We start from the raw sequence: 21,476 nt of genomic DNA on the forward strand, positions 1-21,476 counted from the left end.
TTCTGATCTATTTAGAAGAATATTTAGACAAAATCTATTCGCGTAATTCTCACATGTATCATGCTCATAACTTGAATTTAAACATGCTTTAGCGCAATTAACACCTAAACACATGTCTCCTATGGAGTAAGCCAATTTACCTCGTTGGTTCACTAAAGAATCGAAGATAGTTCGCGTCTTCTCCATGTGAAGATCTTGAGTACTAAACCACAGATCTTCTAACTGGTTCCCGGACTGTAATCTGATATCGGTGTGGGCTGATCTCACCAGAGTACTATGACTCAAATAAAGAAGACGGAAACTGCTCACGGAGGTAAGCAAAAAAATCGTCCTTCTTCAATACAATGAGGGGGACGAAAATTTTGATGAAAATAATGTGTGTTTTCTGTCTCCTTTATTCTTTTATTTATATTAAGTCACATATTGTGCCCAGTCAGGGATCTATGGAAGAATTTGGATATGGCCTCCCCCAATTAGCTTTTTACTAAATAAATTGAACCCACAATTTAATATAAGCTTATATTGGAATATTACGATCAGCCACTACATAAGTAATATTGCACTGCCCGTCCAAATCCGAAATTATAAGTATTTCGGGTTTCCATTTGTTATTTATTCATTTCCCGTGCTTAAGATAGAAACGTTCATTTATTAATTAATGTCTGCTATGGACTTAATTAATTAACATATTATTAACTCCAAGAATGGAGTTAATAATTAATTAACATATTATTAATGTATGCTATGGACTTAATTAATTAACATATTATTAACTATTAAATTATTCTTGTCCATATCATCTAGGAATCAAAATAATATTATTTATTTCCATTGACATAGTCAATAATTCAAATATTCCTAAAATCTAGGGAAATCTTCCCAAAATATTTTATTTCCATTAAATAATTATATTTTAATGATTTCTTTTAATTAATGAAATAATTAATCATTAAAATAATCCATCATCGATATCTCATCGCACGAGGTTTGCACGAACGATGAACAACGAAGATCCGACGAGTTCGTCGTCAGAACCCGACGTGCACGGCGTCTCGGCCAGCAGCGCACAGGAGGTGCGCCATATCTCGGCCAGCGGCTCATCGGGTGGCGCCTGTGTCTCGATGGAGGAGCTGCTCTCGGCCAAACGACGCACAACCGTGCGCGTCGGCTGGCGCTGGCTCTCTGTCGGACATCCGCTGCTCTCGGCCAGGAGCACGTATGGTGGCGCGACACCTCACGGCCTGTGAGGCGCCTGACGTTTCACCTCCCAGCCGCTCCCACTGCACCAGCCAGCACCCGTGCCTAGGCACGGTGCTCTCAGGCACCGCTGGAAGCTGCTACCGGGACTTCCACCTAGGGCTGGGGCTCGTTGGTTCAGCATATCGGTGGCTCTCGGTCGAGCAACCACGCCGAGCCGGCTCCCTCCGTCGATCTTGTTCGGGTGTTCTGTCTGAGGAGTGCAGTCTCGGTCGGCGGCGCGCACGAGCCCACGTTCGTCAGGGCGTCGCCCCATGATCGCGAGCCCTCGGCTCCCACTGAATTCGACAACCCTATCTCGATCGCGCGCAGTGCGATCCGTCTCGGCGCGAGCACCGACGTATCGCACGTCTATTACGATCAAAAAATTCAAGTTCTTTGATTCGATAGTTCTTGAGTTCATCATGCATAAAATATAAACAAAAACACCAAGAACATGCTTCGCAATCAAATAACACATGCATACATGAATCTCCCGAAATTCAAATCCAAAAAATCAGAGCCAAAGACTGGCTCTGATACCAATTGTTGGGGTAGGCAGCGGAAGCGTGCGTGCGTTCTATCGGATCACATAAAATTCTGATCTATTTAGAAGATTATTTAGACAAATTCTAATCGCGTAATTTTCACATGTATCATGCCCATAACTTGAATTTAAACATGCTTTAGCACAAATAATCCCTAAAACATGCTTGCTGCGGAGTTAGCCAATTTACCTCGTTGATTCACTGAAGAATCAAAGATGGCTCGCGTCTTCTCCACGTGAAGATCTTAAGTACTAAACCACGGATCTTCTGACTGGTTCCCGAACTATAATCTGATATCAGTGTGGGCTGATCTCACTAGAATACTTAGGACTCAAATAAAGAAGACAGAAATTGCTCACGGAGAGAGCAAAAATCGTCCACTACGATGGATATGAGCTGGACGAAAATTTTGTGGAAAATAATGTGTATTTTCTATCTCCTTTATTATCCTATTTATAATAAGTCACATATTGGGCCCAGTCAGGGATCTATGGAAGAATTTGGATATGGCCTCCCCCAATTAGCTTTTTTACTAATTAAATTAAATCCACAATTTAATATAAGCTTATATTGAAATATTACGAGCAGTCACTACATAAGTAATATTGCACTGCCCATCCAAATCCGAAGTTACAATTATTCCAGGTTTCCATTTGTTTGTCATCAATTTTCCGCGCTTAAGATAGATACGTCCATTAATTAATTAATGTCTGCTATGGACTTAATTAATTAACATATTATTAACTCCAAGAGTGGACTTAGCAAGAAACGCTTATTTATTATTCATAGAGTAATCAAACTCCAACTAGGTAGGTTCCGAATAATAAAAATTTGCTTCGAACTCCTCTTGTGGACGTTATCAAACGAGACTCACCTCGCGCACGATTCAATATAATAGCAATCCTAGCATCGCTAGATATTAATCACCATTACCAATATACCGGGATTATTGGGTTGCGAAAAACCTGCACTCTTTGGTAAGTCAAAGTAGTGCATAATTAATACCGTATGCTCAATGCTAACGTACATTGATTAATAAATTAATTATCAAGACCTCGACTTTCAGTAGATGGCATAAAGACTTGTCTTGCTGTTAGATCTAATTCAGTGCTATACCACACCAATGTCATCTTATTTTAGTAAGGCTTAGAAATATGCGGACTGACATTGCAACCTTTCACGATAGATAGTCTAGGCCTATCTAGGTTGTGATATTCTTATTTTTCTTTGTTTGGAACTGACCGTGTTACTTTAAAGTGGATGATGCCCACAACCGGTATACTAAAACAAAGACTTAGACTTTGTTATGTTGCTTATACATTTAAATATGCAATAAACATCCATTAAATGTAAAACATAACAACATTATGACAAAAATAATCTGTTTCATTCCTTTGGAAAATATAATATAGAGTTTTACAATATTCAATCACTCGAAAGGTGATTTCTAGTATACAAACTCTAACATTTGGCGCATCATTCCTCTGGCTCTAAGCCTGGCGTAGGAAGGAAGGAGCACCAAACCCAGTTGCGGCTAAGAATGCTAAGGGAAAGAAGAAGAAGAAGTCTAACAAGAATCCTTCAGGGAAGTGTTTCAAGTGTGGAGAGAAGGGGCATTGGAAGCCAGACTGTCCTAAAAAGGGCAAGGCTACAGGTATACACCAAGCTCTAGTGGTCGAGTCATGTTTGACTTCGACATCTACTCATACCTGGGTTATTGACACTGGAGCTACTGATCATATTTGTTTAGATCCTAACTTAATGCAGATGACAAGACGGTTATATGATAGTGAGATCGAAGTCCAGCTGGGCGATGCTACTAAAGTGGCGGCCGTTGCAGTGTGAGACGTTTATATGCGTTTTAGTAGTGATATATTTTTTATTTTGAATAATGCTTTGTTGATACCTTCTATTAGAAGAAATTTAATTTCAGTTTCTAAATTAGTTTTTTATGGATATTCGATTTCTTTTAATGACAATTGCGTTATTAAGAAAGATGGTTCTTATAACTGTCGTGGTATCATGGAAAACAATCTGTACACAATCACATCTACACATTTTAATAATTGCAAATCAGAACTCAATACAACATCGAAAATTTCAAAGAAACGAAAAGAACCTTCAAGTTCAATGAACGAAACGTACATATGGCACCTTAAACTTGGTCATGCCAATGAAAGGATGATCCATTCTCTTGTGGACCAAGACCTCATTAAAAGTCTAGAGAAGGAACCTTTTCATACGTGTGAATCATGCTTGGAAGGCAAGATGACCAAGAGGCCTTTTAAGGCTAAGGGCAATAGGGCCAAGGAAGTAGTTGAGATCGTTCATACCGATGTGTGTGGACCAATGTCAACAGAGGCAAGAGGCAGTTTTTGATACTTCATCACCTTCATTGATGACTTCTCGAAAATTGGATATGTCTATTTGATGCGCCACAAGTCAGAATTTTTGGCACGTTCAAAGAGTTTAAGGCTTATGTGGAGACGTATCATGGAAAGAGTATCAAAAGCCTGCGATCTGATCGCGGAGGTGAGTACCTCAGTGCCGAGTTTTTGGACTACGTATCGGTGGCGGGAATTGAATCCCAACTAACCGTGCTGGGCACGCCCCAGCAGAACAGCATGGCTGAAAGATGGAATAAGACCTTGTTAAACATGGTTTGATCAATGATGAGTTATGCACGGGTACCTATTTCATTTTGGGATCATGCCTTGCTTTATGCAAGTCACATTTTAGACAACTTACCATCAAAATTCGTGCCTACTACTCCTTATGAGTTGTGGACTGGGCGCAAACCCAATCTAGCACATCTCAAGATTTGGGATTGCCCGACTCATGTATTGGAAAATGATCCAACTAAGCTGGGATTAAAGACGGAGGTATGTGTGTTTATAGGGTACCATAGAGGATCGAAAGCTTACGAATTCTATAGTCTCCGAGACAAGAAAGTCATTGTAAGTACTCATGCGACATTCTTAGAGGAAGACTTTGTAATGAATCATAAGCCCAGCAGTGAAGTGGCTCTTAACGAGCTAACTTCTGTCACAAGTTCCATTAACCAAGAACCCATACCTAGTGTACAAACAATTCCCGAAATTTCAACTTCTACTCCAAGTATTGTAATGCCGCGCCGCAGTAGGAGGGTCTCTCATGAGCCCGATAGATACCTGGAACTTTGAAGAAGCGCAGGCGGATGTCGATCATTGCAAATGGGTGAAAGCAATGGATTTGGAACTACAATCTATGATAGACAAAGACGTCTACGATTTTTCCGTCCTACCCGAAGGCTATACTGACATGGGAGCAAGTGGATATACAAGTGTAAACATGGACCCGATGGACGAGTTAAAGTCTTTAAGGCAAGACTAGTGGCCAAGGGGTATACCCAAAGGGAAGGTGTCGATTACGACGAGACCTTCTCCCTGGTGCCATGCTCAAATCGATCCGGATACTTTTGTCTATAGCAGCTTACATGGATTGGGATGTATGGCAGATGGACGTTAAGACTGCGTTCTTGAACGGGAGTCTTGAGGAGATCATCTAAATGGAACAACCCGAAGGATATGCCGTAAAGGGCAAGGAACACATGGTTTAGAAGCTTAAGAAGGCCATTTATGGCCTCAAGCAAGCATCTAGATCATGGAACTAGTGTTTCGATCAGACTGTTCATAAGTTTGGATTCGAAAAGTTCCCAAATGAAAGTTGCGTTTACAAGAAGGTTAAAAAGGGGAATGTTGTGTTCGTAGTTTTATATGTAGATGACGTTCTTCTAATTGGAAACAATAAAAAGATGTTGTCATCAGTACGAACTTGGTTGTTGAACCAGTTCGAGATGAAGGATATGAGAGACGCGGGACACATCCTCAGTATCAAGGTTCTTCAGAATCCTGAAAAGAGGGCGTTGTGCTTATCTCAAGAACCTTACATCAACACTGTACTTAGTCACTTTAGCATGCAGGATGCCAAGAAAGGTTTCTTACCTTTTAGACATGGCATCCATCTATCTCAAGAGATGTGCCCCAAAACGCCATCTGAGAGAGAAGAAATGAGAAGGATACCATATGCTTCGGCAGTTGGAAGTCTCATGTATGTTATGCTTTGTACAACGCCTGATATTTGCTTTGCTGTTGGCATGGTGGAAAGATATCAGTCAAATCCGGGCCAAGGACATTGGACTGCCGTAAAGAACATACTCAAGTACTTTAAATGGACTAAGGACTATACTCTAGTTTACAATGCAGTCGAGCTCTGTCCTTTGGGATATTCTGACTCAGATTTTCAAGCTGATCAGGACTCGAGAAAGTCTACTTCTGGATATGTGTTCACATTTGGAGGTGGAGCCGTAATTTGGAATAGTGTGAAGCAGAAATGCATCGTGGAGTCTACCATGGAAGCCAAATATGTGGTTACGAATCTGCCCAAGAGCATCACCATTTATTGTGACAATTCTGGTGTTGTGGCAAACTCAAAAGAACCACAGGCTCACAAAGCGAGCAAACAATAGAAAGGAAGTATCATATCATTAGAGATATAATGCAAAGAGGAGACATACAAGTGGTCAAGATTGCATCAGAGAACAACCTGGCAGATCCTTTTACAAAGGCATTAGCGGTGAAACCGTTCGATCACCATGTTGAAGGGATGGGAGTTCAACTCATTCAAGACCTCAACTCGCTTTCAGTATATGTGGGAGAATTAGACGTAGTGCACATTTATTTTGAATACTCGAAAGCTGTTTTGAGTATAAGTGGGAGATTGCTAGAGTTTGTACACTAGAAATCACCTTTCGAGTGATTGAATACTGTAAAACTCTATATTCTATTTTCCAATGGATACAACAGATTATTTTTGTCATAATGCTTTTATGTTTTACATTTAATGAATGTTTATTGCATATTTAAATATATGAGCAACGTAACAAGGTCTATGTCTTTGTTTTAGTAGATCGGTTGTGGGCGTCGTCCACTTTAAGGTAACACGATGAGTTCTGAACAAAGAAAAATAAGAATTTCACAACCTAGATAGGCCTAGACTACCTATCATGAAAGGTTGTAATGTCAGTCCGCATATTTCTAAGCCTTACTGAAATAAGATGACAATGGTGTGGTATAGCACTGAATTGGATCTAACAGCAAGACGAGTCTTTATGAGATCTACTGAAAGACGAGGTCTTGATAATTAATTTCTTAATCAATGTACGTTAGCATTGAACATACGGTATTGATTATGCACTATTTTAAATACCAAATGGTGTGGGTTTTTCGCAACCCAAGAATCCTGGTATATTGGGTAGCGGTGCTAGGATTGCTATTATATTGAATCGTGCTCGGGGTGAGTCTCGTTTGATAATGTCCACAAGAGGAGCTCGAAACAAGGTTTTATTATCCAGAACCTAGTTAGTTGGAGTTTGATTACTCTATGAATAATAAATAAGCGGTTCTTGCTAAGTCCACACTTAGAGTAAATAACATGTTAATTAATTAAGTCCATAGCAAACATTAATAAATTAATGGACATTTCTATCTTAAGTACGGGAAATGAATGACAAACAAATGGAAATCCGGAATACTTATAATTTCGGATTTGGATGGGCAGTGCAATATTACTTCTGTAGTGGCTGCTCGTAATATTCCAATATAAGCTTATATTAAATTGTGGGTTTAATTTATTTAGTAAGAAGCTAATTGGGGGAGGCCATATCCAAATTCTTCCATAGATCCCTGACTGGGCCCAATATGTGACTTAATATAAATAGGAGAATAAAGGAGACAGAAAATACACATTATTTTCATCAAAATTTTCGTCCCCATCTCTGTCTTGAAGAGGGACGATTTTCAGCTCCCTCCGTGAGCAGTTTCCGTCTTCATTATTTAAGTCCCAGTATTCTGGTGAGATCAGCCCACACTGATATCAGTTTACAGTCCAGGAACCAATCACAAGATCCGTTGTTTAGTACTCAAGATCTTCACGTGGAGAAGGCGCTATCTATCTTCGATTATTTGGAGAATCAACGAGGTAAATTGGCTAACTCTGTAGTAAGCATATTTTAGGTGTTAATTGCGCTAAAGCATGTTTGAATTCAAGTTATGAGCATGATACATGTGAGAATTACACGAACAGAATTTATCTAAATAATCTGCTAAATAGATCAGAATTATTATGTGATTCATTCCATACACGCTTCCACTATCAACTCATTCAGCTCATAGTTAGATAGAGAGAGAAATGGTGTAGTGCTGAAGCACTTTTGAGTATTCCGTATAATCCCTTTGTGAGAAGCCTATTAATCCCACTTATTTTCCAAATATCATCCTTGAGTGTTTCTATATTCTGTTTCAAATACTCCAACAACTTTGGCCTCCACAAATTGGTGTTTGGCTTGGGTATCGTCGCTGCTATGTTAGCAAGTAGCTTTTCATACTTATGCTTGTCACTGGTTAGAAAAGTAACTCCCACTAGTACATGTGTGGATTTCGGAACAGAAGCTGTATTGGGGACATTTCCCACTAAGGCAACATGTTGGCGTGGTTTAGCCAGGAACATGGGCTGAAACTTTGGATGGATTGGGCAATCTGGATCATGTGTGTAACATCTGTAACACCCCAACTTTTTCTACCTTTTTACTGTGTTCTTGAAAGGACCGTCGTTTGTGCACTTGAAATTTTTTACGACCTTATTTCTTTTATCAAATGAAGAATTTTACTTTTTGGGCTTAAACCATTATTCTTTCCTAACCCAATTCTCTTTTTACTTAAAAGAGGAACTTCATTTCAAGCCCAAATCATCTTTTTATTTTTCTTCATGAGCCCACTTTCAATCTACATCCCAATCACTATTGAATGCCACTTTTCCCTCCACAATTTCTGTTTCACAAAATCAGGCTCGACAAGCTGAAAAATAGGAACAAATCGGTTTCTTCGTACATATCGCACCATGATCCCACGTTTCTATATCATACAATCTTTCTCTACTTTTTCATTCAGTTCCAAATCGATGGAAGCATTGACAGAGAGTGCAGAGAGAAAAGAAATTGAAAGAGAGAGAGTTGGAGATTTCTGATCGTCTGAATTAAGAGACGAATCGAGGGAGAGACGGAAGACAAATGCAGTGCGGCGACGGCTCCGTGTGGGCATCGGCGATCATGGCGATTAAAGCAGCCTCGACAGATCAGCGGCGGCTTCAGCTTTGCATCACGACCGAGCAGCAGCGGCGACGCGACCTCGGCTCTGGGCTGGATCGCGCACAGCAACGGTGGGAGGAAAACAGCAACGGTGACCGGCGGAAGTACAGCGGCAGAACAGGATCCACTCCGAGCTGAACTAATGTTGAGGAGCGACGGAGGTGGATGAGAGACCGAGAGGCCAAGGGAGTCATCAGCCTTGGTAGAGCTGAGAGACGGCGACGGCTGTACTGGAGTTTCACGGCAGCGTTCAGCGGCGATGCAGCAGCGTCGGGGCGACGAGGCTGGGCGAGGGCAGCTCGGTGCCGGCTTCGTGCAGACATCAACGTTGGCGAGGAAGCGAACCAGCCACCGGAGGTGGGGCTGAAGTAAACGGCGGATGAGTGAATTTTGGAAGATAGACGACGGTATTGAGGGATTTCTCAATTTGGGGGATTTTCTAATTTGGGAAGAAAAAGGAGATAGACGATGGTGGAGGATGGGAAGTATTATTTGGGCTGCTGTACAAAATTTTGATTTGGGCCTAGAGCGATTTAATTGGTTGGGCCCAGTCTATTAATTATAGTGGAGCCATTGATTTTCTCCCAGGAAGTTTTGCTCGTTGAATTATTTGGACTGGATTTTGAGCTCAAGAATGATGGGAACGCGACGATCGACTCCGAAAATAAATGAAGAAGAAGAGAAGCATGGACTCAAGGAAGGGAATTCTCCGCGAATCAAATTGAAGTCGAAGTAAGGAGTTCAAATTCAGAAAAATTAAACAAACGAGGTTTTGCATATACACGTGTCGGGAATGGAATGAAAAGAGGAGTTAAGGCTTTAAACGATCGAGGTGGACTTTCTAACTAAGTATTTTGTGGGCTTTCGAACTAAAGTGTTTTCAAGAGCTTTCGTTTTAATATATCAGTTTGAGCATCATGTTATGCGTGATTGATTTATTATATTTATTCCAATGATGAGGCTAGATATGTGATCAAAGTGAAAGTGTTGTTGCGCATGTTATGTGTTGAATTATTGAGTGATATTATAAATTGCTTGGCTTTGTTGATGTGATGTGAATTGATGCTCGACCTTGACAGAAAAGTGATTTATGTTTCAAATATGTCTTACAAGAAAAATGGAGTTTGCAAAGGGTATGTCATGCCATGTTTTTGTTTTGAGAAATGTCTATCTGTTTGTTTAGCAAGGGAGTTGTCCCTACTAGACCTGTTGAAATCGAATTCGGGTCTGTCCAGGGAGTGAGTCCCTATTCAAGCTAGTGTACACCACGTAGATCGTGCGCTATCTATTTGAGTTGGTCGGTCTAGTGACTTGGAATGTGGCCACATTCCTTGTCATGTATGTTGAGATTGTTGAGATGATGATGTTGATGATTGCTTAGTGGGGAGTGAGTCCCTACTATGAGTTCAAACGAATTCGGGTCCTAGTAAGGGTGCGTCCCTGCTCAGGCTAGTGTACACGATGGGGGACCGTGAGTCATCGTTTGGGTTGGCCGGTTTTCGTGCTCGTGGTAAGTGGCCATCTTACACGGCATCTTAAAGAACAGATATGACAGTTTCTTAAATAATTCAAGGAGAAGTGGTTGTGTTTTGAAATGATGAGGAAAAAAGGATTTGAAGTTGAGTTGAAAGTTTGTGTTTGAGATATTTTAGTGTCTCGGGCCTTTTCAAGTTGAAACCTCGAGGTCGCTCAATGGTGGCATGATATAACTGTTTTTTTAAATTGCTTTGGCATTTGTTCACTGAGTACATCAAGTACTCAGCCCTGCATGTGTTTTCCCTATGTGCAGGTTGAGCGGTGACGAGCGCGGTGGGAATTGAGCATAAAAGTGAAGAATGTCTATCAAATGTCTAGAATATGTTGTGTCTTCATACATAGCATTAATCTACTCTCGAAATGCTTCCGCTAAATATTGTTTCTTTTGAGTTCGTGTATTGTTGAGATATTTTCATTTGGAGTTGTTGATTGTTGAAATGATACTCTGATTTTATTCGAGCTATTCCCGTTTGTTTCGAGCTATGGTCGAGTTGTGATGTTTTCCCCTTTCTTCCCGGCTTCTTTAATCCTCCCCTAGTCGCGATCAACCGTGTTTCCTATCCTTAGAAAATGCGGGCGTGACAACATCCCACTTTTTGAACCCTAATTTTCGAATCCTAAAATTTTTGCATTTAATGCCGTGAAGTCATATTGATTTATTGGCGAGTAAATTTTGGTTTTTGAATTTGCCTGAGACCTAATTTGGTTTGGAGTTGTGACAGTGTATTGACTGAGTCAACTTCGTTGATTACATGACGTGGCTTTTGAACAATGGGTGTTGGGTGAATTTATTTCCTCGAATGGGTGATGGTGAAATCACAAATCGAAAACTTAAATAATTTCTTTCCATGAGAAATATTTATTTGACTCAATTTCGTGTTAGACTCGATAAATTAAATAAATAATACAAGTTCAATCTTGTGAAATATAAATTGTGGGCTACACAATTTAAATAAAATACAACCCAAAAAAATTAAATCCAACACCAAACAATTCTAAGAAAATAGAGGATCCCAGTGCAGATTTCTTCTCCCTCTGCCATGATTTTTCCTCCCCATAATCTGCAAAATAAAGTCTCAATTCAAAATTAGTCAAACACAATTTATTTGTGAAATCAATTACTCCTTTTTACACCCCTCTCTCACGCTCCTAACCGTTCCTCCACTCTTCAATCTGCTCCAAAAATAAACCACCAATCTGCCTTTAATTTCAATTATTTTGAGAATCAGTTACCTCAATTTCTCACTGATTACACGGTTATGTCATCTCTCTACCCTAATCTCTCCGCCTCACACTCTGCAGACACACTCAATTTCTTTTGAATCCCAAATCTCTCAAGGTGGCGGAGGAAACAGTGAAACGAGTTCATCTTCCTCCCTCCTAAATTATGTTTCCACTAAGTTAATTGTGCATCCATGTTCTACCTCGCAAGTTCTACCCTTTCCAAATCAAACTCATGGAATGTTTGTTGAACAGAGAGGAAGCTACAAGTTGAGACATTGTTGTTCAAGACACACACTCTTTTCAATCTTTGCTGATCTTGATTTCTCATCTACAGAGGTAATTCCAAAAAAAATCTATCACCTTCCTTCTCACAAGATGAATTCACATTGACACAGAAAACTTTTTGACAGAAACCGAGAATCCAAATTCAGAGAGGAGAAATCATAAGCCACTAAAATCCTATCAGTATACTATCTGTTGTTGAAGGTATACACCTCTTCTACCCAAATTCGATTTCATACTGCATACACCACCGTATACCGCAATCTGTAATCAATCTACTAATCAAATGAATCGAAGCAAACTGAATTAAAGAATTGAACTTTAATTTACGGAATCAAATTAAAAACTTACCTGCAGGGTTAATTGGGACTGTTTCGGGGTGGAAACGGATCTGCCGAGCCGACGGACAACTCTGGTGGCGGCGGCTGCCCGATCTGGAAACGGCGACGGAGCGGCTGCTCGTGAAGACGACGGCGCGAGAAGAGAGATCTGACGGCATTATGGATTGGGAGTATAAAGTGTTTCCTTTACTAATTCATTTTAGGGATATTGGAATCTAATATCATGAAACTTTCAAAAAGTTAGGTTTTTCCCACGAACTTTAAAATTGGCAAATAATATCACGAACTTTACCCCGGGTTAATTTTTTCCCACAAATGAAAAATTTATGTTATTTTAATAGATTGAAGAATAATTTTGGGGGGTGTGCTTCAAGAAAAACTATCTTCAAAGATTGAAAAACTTGTAGCTCTCACAATTGTTGTCGAGAAATTACGAAAAAATATGTGTCATAATATTATTTGTGGGAATGTATTCATTGGTGGGAAATAACAAATTCGGGGTAAAGTTCGTGATATTATTTGTCAATTTCAAAGTTCGAGGGAAAAACCCAATTTTTTTAAAGTTCCATGATATTAAATGCCAATATCCCTTTGTTTTACTAATTGGTTACGAAAAAAATATAAATTGGTGATGTGTGTAAAATGGATTATGAGATGTACGTGTTGATTGGGAATTGGAGTTAAATGCAATGGTATGTTTTATTTAAAGAGTCGAGGAAGGAGTTCGTGGGCGCAAGCGGCCAAAATTAATCGAAATAACTAATCTTCTAATTAGGAAAATTTGCAAGCTACCGATAAAAATAATCGAAGCCTTACCTGCATGCATCTTAATTATTGATTGATTCCTTGTGTTGATCTATGGGTTATTTTAATTTCAAAGGTGATATCTCGCAAGTGAATCGTGATCGCAAGAGAAAGAATATAATTTCGGATTAAGCACTCGAGGTGGGCTTTCTTTTAAATAAGGACAATGTCCTAACTATTTTTATTGATGAGAAAGAAATGTGAATATGTTTATCATGCCGTATTTTGGTTTTAAAGTGTCTATCTGAAATGGCTTTGCCATTTATTATATAAATCGAATCCGGATCCTTGTAGGGCTGCAAACCCTGCTTGGATTAGTGTACATCTATGGTAGACCGTGTGCCAGTGTACGGGTTGGTCGGTCTAGTGACTTGGTTTGTGGCCACATTCCAAGTCATGTATGAGCAGATATGGTAAACGTCTATGGAAAAATGACTGCACAGTCGTGATTTTGAATGATGAAAAATTTTGGTGTCTCGGACCTTTCTAAAGCTAAAACCCCGATGGTTACTTGAAATGGCATGATAAATATAAATATTTTGATAAACTGTTTTTGACATAAGTCCACTGAGTATTTTATAGTACTCAGCCCTGCATATGTTTTCCTTATGTGCAAGTTGAGCGGCGACGAGCTTAGGTGGTGTTGAGTCGAACCTTAATCATTGTTGGATTTATTTTGAACTCCGAGGAGCGTCGTGTCTTCATACATGGCGTCACTCTTACTCTTGCATGCTTCCGTTGGATTATGACTGTTTTTCTCCATTATGTCATTGAACCCCTTTTTACTCTTGGATTATAAATTATTATAATTGTTGACTTTGGATTTAAAACCTAAGCATTTACTCTGATTTTCCCTTATTATTTGAATATTAATTATCTTTGTCAAACTCTTTATTGAAACCCTAGAAAATTATCCTTTCTTAAAGTCCCATTAGTCGTGACCATCCGCATTTAAAAATCCTAAAAAGGGCGGTCGTGACATGTTGCTTGGGAACAAACGACGGGAGAGCCATATAATGTGGAGGCTTGATGGGTGGACTAGAGACCTCGGCTTCTACCGATGCATTATTGCACTCGACATGGGGCTGGTCTTATTGTTGCTGCGTACTGGAACATGATACACAAATCTCTTGTAACATAATATCGAGCATGGTATCGGACTTAACGATAAGCTATGACACCGTCTTACACAATCTATTGAGCCGTTGTTCCATGGTGCGACTTGCGAGTGTTCGCCATGGTTAAATCAACGTTCATCGAACTAATTAATGTTGGAGTGAAGGAAGACAAAACTAGCGATGAGACAAAACGTAAAAGGAAGATAAGAACTACTCCCTCAATTCCAACTAAGTTGGGTCAATTCTTTGGGACATGTAGATTAACGAATCGAGTTGATTGAGTTAAATGGTACCCCCTCCGTCCCATGTTACCTGAGGCATATATTTGCGGCACAGAATTTAAGAAAGTTGTGTTTAGTGAGTTAAATAAAGTAGAGGAAAGAATAAAGTAAGAGAAAGAAGAAATAATTAAAGTAGTAAAAGAAAGAATAAAGTAGGTGTGATTAGATGTTTTGTTTTTAGTAAAAAAAAAGAAATGACTCAAGTAACTTGGGACAACCCAAAATGAAATACGACTCAAGTAACTTGGGATGAAGAGGGTAATAAAATAAAATAGGAGAGATGAATCAAGTAGGAGAGATAAGAGGGAGTAAAAGTAGGAATTAAAATAAAGTAAGACGGATTAGATGTATTGTTTTTTTTTCATAAAAAATGACTTAACATTTCAAAAAGAAATACTGCCAAACTTAGTTGAAACGGATAGAGTACAATGTAAGGCTTATAAGAAAACAATTCTTCTGATGCCCAAGATAATCCTCAAAAGAGGTCCATGGCTCTTTACCGCTAAGGCGCCAAAAACTTTGATCTCTGTTGGATACCTTTTTCAAAAACTCTTATGGGTGTGCTTTTATTTGTTTTCAATTTGCTTTGATTTGCTTCCTGTTTAGATTTAAGATGATTTTTTTTTATCTAAAGTTCGTTGGAGTCGTATAAATAACTCTTCTCTCAAAGAGCTAAACATTTTGGAAAATAATGAATTTAGGATGGTGTAAATCGTAGGACTCCTCATAGGATTATCTTGGGCCTCTGTAGAGGAATTGTTCTATTTTGAGTTTAATTTGAATCTTATTATCACTATTGATATCCATAGGAGATCCATCATGATATGTTACGATGTGGAGGACTCTTGCTCCACCACGAGCACAACTCCTTTGTCAGTTTATACATCATTCAAGACTCAATACCAAATAATGATTCTTTAGAAGGGCGTCAAATGAGTCAAAGATGATCTCTGTTCACTTTGCAAGGAAGAAATTGAGTCTATTGAACACGTCTTTTTCTACTGCAAGGTCTCCAACATCCTCTGGTATGTTTGCTATAACTTGTAGAATATCTCATTCTGTCTTCCTAAAGATCTGCTGGCTTGCTTTCTATGTTGGCAAGGAACCCCGTTTCAAAACCTTGACAAAAAAAATTGGATCTCTATGCTTTACATCATTCTTTGGCCTATTTGGGACATCCGCAAAAAGGTAATATTTCAAAAGTTTCATCCGAATTTAGAACTGGAAAAGAAAAAACTTTTATGGTGTCTTGGGTATTGGGTAAAAGGAAGGGTTCAAGATTTTCATTGCAAATGAGCCGAATGACTAATTTTCATTAGTCAAGTCTCCGCAAGTGTCTGGTCTTCCTTACTAGTTAGTATTATTTTCTTGTTTTGGTGTCTTGCTCGTTGGTTTTCATGTTGAGTTGGGGTTGTCTTGTGACTTTGGCTCTTGTGCGATTTTTGTAGTTTGTTGTCGGTTTTGGCTTTGTGTAGATTTTGCTCGCCGCTCTATGTTGACTTTGAGCATTTTTTTCTCGATAAAACAAATATTACAATTGTCCATCATTATCTTGATTGATAATGGCTAGGGTGTGATTTGATTTGTTTCCTTTTTTTTCAGAACTTATAAGTTGATTTACTTTCCTTATTTAGAGTTCGTAGGAGTTTTATAATTAGCTCTTCTTTATAACAGTTAGACATCTTGGAAAATAAATTATTAAGGAAGATATTAACCGTATACATATTAACAAAATTTTAATTATTTACTTTATGTGTTATTTTCTTATTTGCTTTTTTACACTAAAATTAAAAATTCTGTGAATCCTGATAGTATATGATACTCGATTGTGATAGGCAATTTATAATCCTATACCCAATGATTAGATACTATATATTGATCTTTAGCTATATTATTCCTACGTTGTATATTTGTAGTTAGTTTTAATGCTAATAAATAGTGTATTGGTAAGTTAACTTGGTTCACGTCAACATATTTTAAGTGTCAATCCAAACATCCACGACATCATTGGATTCACTAAGGAAACTGAAGTTGGTATATTTAGATAATTACTATTCCCTTTAACATGCTGAACTTCAAAATCCATCAAATTATTAATTGCATATTTAAGTTAAGTAAAAACATAATACATTCATATATCTAGGATACATGGGTGCGTTACGGTGACACCAATTTTAAAGTGACAACATACCACCAACCGCATGTTATCCTGTAATATTAAGAGCGTATTGCAGTGTTCATTAGTAGGAGTTATAGATGGATTTCTATAGATTGCATGATAGTAATAGATGGACTGCAGTGTAGATTGTAGAGTACTGCATTATTGTCTATAATGCAAAATAACTATATACAAAAGCAACCAGTCTATATATAATGCAAATTAAACATTCTATGCCTATAATGCAATATTCAGCAATCTACACTTCAATCCACTTATTACTATCATGCAATATGTAAAAATCCATCTAAAATGCCTACTAATGAATATTGCAGGATACGCTCCTAGTATTGCATGATAACGTGTCATTAGCAGCACGAGATTGGTGGTACGTTGTCACTTAAAGAAGGGTTATCACTTTAATACATCCCTGTTGGTTTATGGATTACAAGATATAAAACTAGGCGTAAAACAACCTAAAAGAAGAAATACAGAAGAAATAATTGAAACGAAATCACAATGGAAAATGGAACAGTAAACCGTAAACAGTGGTTTAGCCTAGTCGAGGAGTCCTCTTTCCGCAAGACGAGATACGCCCTGATAGTGCTCTCGGATTGGTGTGTTCGTCCCCAAAGATAAAACGGCCACGTCTCTGATGAAGCAACACTGCTATCAGCAGAGCTTCGACGAACTTGATGGAGGAGAGAGCAGAGCTTCGACCGAAAAATAATGCAGAGAGGAAGAGAGCTTATGTTGTGTATGCTTGTGAATGAATTGGAGTAGAATACATGGGGTAAACCACCAGCCATGATGGCAGTCATCATTGCGAGGTTGTAACCGGTCGGGCGTTACAAGAGCTGGAAAAGGCTGATCCTGGACAGACATATCGGGCCAAGCAGCGCGTCTAGGTTTGTTCACGACGTGAACTTCATCACGTGTCAGCCACGTTGGTTTCACTGTGTCACGACTAGGCCCAAAGAACAGCCCAAAGACCAATTGCCAAGATCCAAGGACACGGACACGAGCTCGGGCGGCGGCGGCGGCGCGCGCGTGTGCGCGCATGTGGGTTTTATAGCCCATCTTAGTCCACTATAATTATTACATGTAATAATCCTTCTTATTAAATACTACTTTGATAAGGTTGTTACTTTCAATGTGGGATAATTAACTCTCTTAATTAATCTCATGGCTTCTCTCATAACTTATTTAATTAGCTCGCAATTTCGCCCAACTTTAATCCATTATTTTCTCACTCACCGGGAATCGGATTTGAGAAAATGTATATACTATGGTCATCTACTCCAAACGTAGATCGACGCTATATTATTTAATTTTACAAAATTAAATATCTCGTTGAAATTATTCTTGGTTAAAGTCCTTGACCGGGCATATGATTCCAACAATCCCCTAAGATACATGTGTTGGAAACGTGTGACATTTGAAAGGTTTCAAACCTTTCACTTTCATGTCCTTTGGTGTTTCATGTTCTTGTGTTAATTTTGTGGTTTATGGTGGTTAATTCCATGACCTTCCATGTCCACATTTGATGCCTATAAAAGGCACGGAGTTGTAGAGAGACGAACACCAACAACAACAAGCATTCTCTCTTCTCTAGCTCTCTACATCTTGCGATTGTTAGAAATAGTGGGAAGAAATTCCCAAGCCGTGTACAGGCAGTACTCTAACTATTACAATAGAAAGGAAACTTGCAACAAAAAGAGGAATGAAAATTACAACGGAAATAAAGCAAACCAAATTTATAAGTCGAGTCGAGGAAAGCCCTCTTTTCGCAAGACAAATTAGTGTACTCTTCTAAGACAGGATTATACCAATTGAAGTTGGAGGAAACATGAGCACCAAAGCTGGAATGAAGAAACGAACAGTACCAATGTTCATGAGCTACGAAATGGTTAATTCCTTGAGATCTATTCTCTTGAGAATTGTGTTTATCGTTTTTCAGTTGACAAGCAAGACCAATTTTGACTTGGTAGTAATAATTGGGATGCATGGGTTGTTGAATATACCAATGCACATATGGTTCAATATAATTGTGTACTTATTGTTGGAGACAATATTGTGCAAATTATTTGAACGTGTTGTTATAAACAACAAAGATCACGAGGTGATCGCAATGGTCTCCGATGTGAACCATGGTAACAATCCAAATGAATGGTTTGTTGATACAGGTGCCACATGTCATGTGTGCTCCGAAAGAAGCGTTTTTTCTACCTACAAATCTGTTGGAGGTAGAAAAGTACGTATGGGAAACCAAGCCTCTTCTAAGGTGGTTGATGTGGGTAATGTGTTCCTAAAATTAGGATCTGGAAAAGTTCTTACCCTTAGGGATGTACTGCATGTCCCAGACATCCGAAATAATTTGGTGTCAGGCTCACTTCTAGTAAATCATGGATTTTCACTAGAATTTGAGTGTGAAAAGGTTATATTGACCAAGTATAAAAAGTTCATAGGTGAAGGTCACCTAGTGAATGGGGTTTTTGAGCTGAATGTTACGGTCATTCACCGTGGAAAAGGAATAAGCAATAAGGAAAATGACACATCCTCTTATTTGTTTGAAAGCTCTGACTTATGACACAATAGATTGGGACATGTAAATCTAAATGCTATAAAAAGATTAGTAAATCTTAATTTACTAAAAGTAGATAAGTTTAACTCACAAGAAAGATGTGAAGTGTGTGTTGAAGCCAAAATGGCTAAACTGCCGTTCCATTCGGTAGAGCGAAGCACAAAACCTCTTGAATTGATCCATACAGACGTATGTGATTTGAAATTTGTGCAAACAAGAGGTGGTAAAAAGTACTTCATCACATTTATAGATGATTGCACAAGGTATTGTTACCTTTACTTATTAAGAAGTAAAGATGAGGCAATTGAAGCGTTTAAAGACTTCAAAAATGAAGCCGAAAATCAACTTAATTGTCGAATTAAGTGTGTTCGAAGTGATAGAGGTGGTGAGTATGTAGCCCCGTTTGCAGAATTATGTCATGCAAGTGGTATAATTCACCAAACAACGGCTCCATATTCTCCCCAGTCAAATGGAGTTGCTGAACGAAAAAATCGAACACTTAAAGAGATGATGAACGCTCTGTTGATTAACTCTGGTTTATCCCAGAACATGTGGGGGAAGGCTGTGTTAACAGCGAATCATATCCTGAACAAAATTCCACTAAAAAATAGGGATGTGACTCCTTATGAGTTATGGAAAGGGAAGAAACCTTCGTATTCATACCTCAAAGTGTGGGGGTGTTTAGCGAAGGTAGAAGTGCCACCTCCGAAACAAGTTGCAATAGGCCCTAAAACAGTCGATTGCATCTTTATTGGCCATGCACTTAATAGTAGTGCCTATCGTTTCCTAGTCCATAGGTCAGCTGTGCCTGGCGTGGCTGAAGGAACAACGATTGAGTCAAGGAATGCTATATTCTTTGAGAATGTTTACCCTTGTAAGAGGCAAGAGGATCGTTCTAGTGAAAGAATGATGGATGAATCCACTAGTTCTAATCCTCCAAAAAGGACGAGGTCAAGTCCTGAGGATGTTGAACCAAGACGTGGTAAAAGAGTTAAAGTTGCTAAGACATTTGGTCCCGACTTCATAACTTTTATGTTGGATGACGAACCAAAGTCAGTGGCGGAAGCTTTGTCTGGCCCAGACGCAGCGTGGTGGCAAGAAGCTATCAACAGTGAGATTGAATCCATCATGAGAAATAACACCTGGGTGTTAGTAGACTTGCCTGAAGGCTGTAAGACTTTAGGGTGCAAGTGGATTCTGAAAAGGAAATATAAGCTCGATGGTACTATAGATAAGTACAAAGCTCGCCTAGTTGTCCAAGGCTTTAAGCAGAAAGAAGGGCATGACTTTTTTGATACCTATTCACCTGTTACGAGAATCACTTCCATTCGGGTGCTTCTTGCGATTGCTGCTTTGCACAATCTTGAGATTCACCAAATGGATGTGAAAACTGCGTTTCTGAATGGTGATCTGGAAGAAGAAATATATATGGAACAACCCGAAGGGTTTGTTGTGCCTGGGCAAGAGCGTAAAGTATGCAAACTGGTAAAGTCATTATATGGGTTGAAGCAAGCACCATTACAATGGCATTTAAAATTTGACAACGTGATGTTGGCAAATGGTTTCACTATCAATGAGTGCGATAAGTGTGTTTACATTAAGAACACAGATAACGGTTTCGTTATTGTGTGTCTTTATGTAGATGATATGTTGATTACGGGCAGCAATAGTGTCATTATCAATGAAACCAAAAACATGTTGAAGAGAAATTTCGACATGAAAGATATGGGTTTAGCTGATGTGATTCTCGGAATCAAAATTAAAAGGAATCATGAGGGAATTGCTCTGACACAATCTCATTATATTGAGAAAGTGCTAAAGAAATTTCACTCATTCGATTGTGAGCCAGCTAAGACTCCATTGGAACCCAACGTGCATTTGAGTAAGCACACGGGTGAGCCTGTAGCTCAAGAAGAATATGCAAGGATCATAGGGAGTTTGATGTTTATCACAAACTGCACCCGACCAGATCTTGCGTGCACGGTGAATAAGCTGAGCCGATTTACTAGCAACCCAAGCAAGGAACATTGGAAAGCTCTGCGTAGGGTTTTGAGATACTTGAAGTATACTCTTAACTTTGAGCTGCAGTAGACAAGATATCCCCAAGTACTTGAAGGGTATTGTGATGCAAATTGGATCTCTGATTCAAAAGACTCGTTCTCGACGAGTGGTTATGTGTTC

General features: G+C 39.0%; 1 long non-coding RNA gene across 1 annotated transcript; it reads left to right on the plus strand.

The window, feature by feature from the left end:
• Positions 1–11,562: 11,562 nt before the first annotated feature.
• On the plus strand, positions 11,563–12,503 carry LOC121773915. The gene is made up of 3 exons (XR_006044881.1): positions 11,563–12,063; positions 12,138–12,213; positions 12,367–12,503. It is a non-coding gene; the product is annotated as an uncharacterized LOC121773915 (long non-coding RNA).
• Positions 12,504–21,476: the final 8,973 nt, after the last annotated feature.

The sequence above is a fragment of the Salvia splendens genome, chromosome 17, assembly GCF_004379255.2.
Source record: "Salvia splendens isolate huo1 chromosome 17, SspV2, whole genome shotgun sequence".
Classification (NCBI taxonomy): domain Eukaryota; kingdom Viridiplantae; phylum Streptophyta; class Magnoliopsida; order Lamiales; family Lamiaceae; genus Salvia; species Salvia splendens.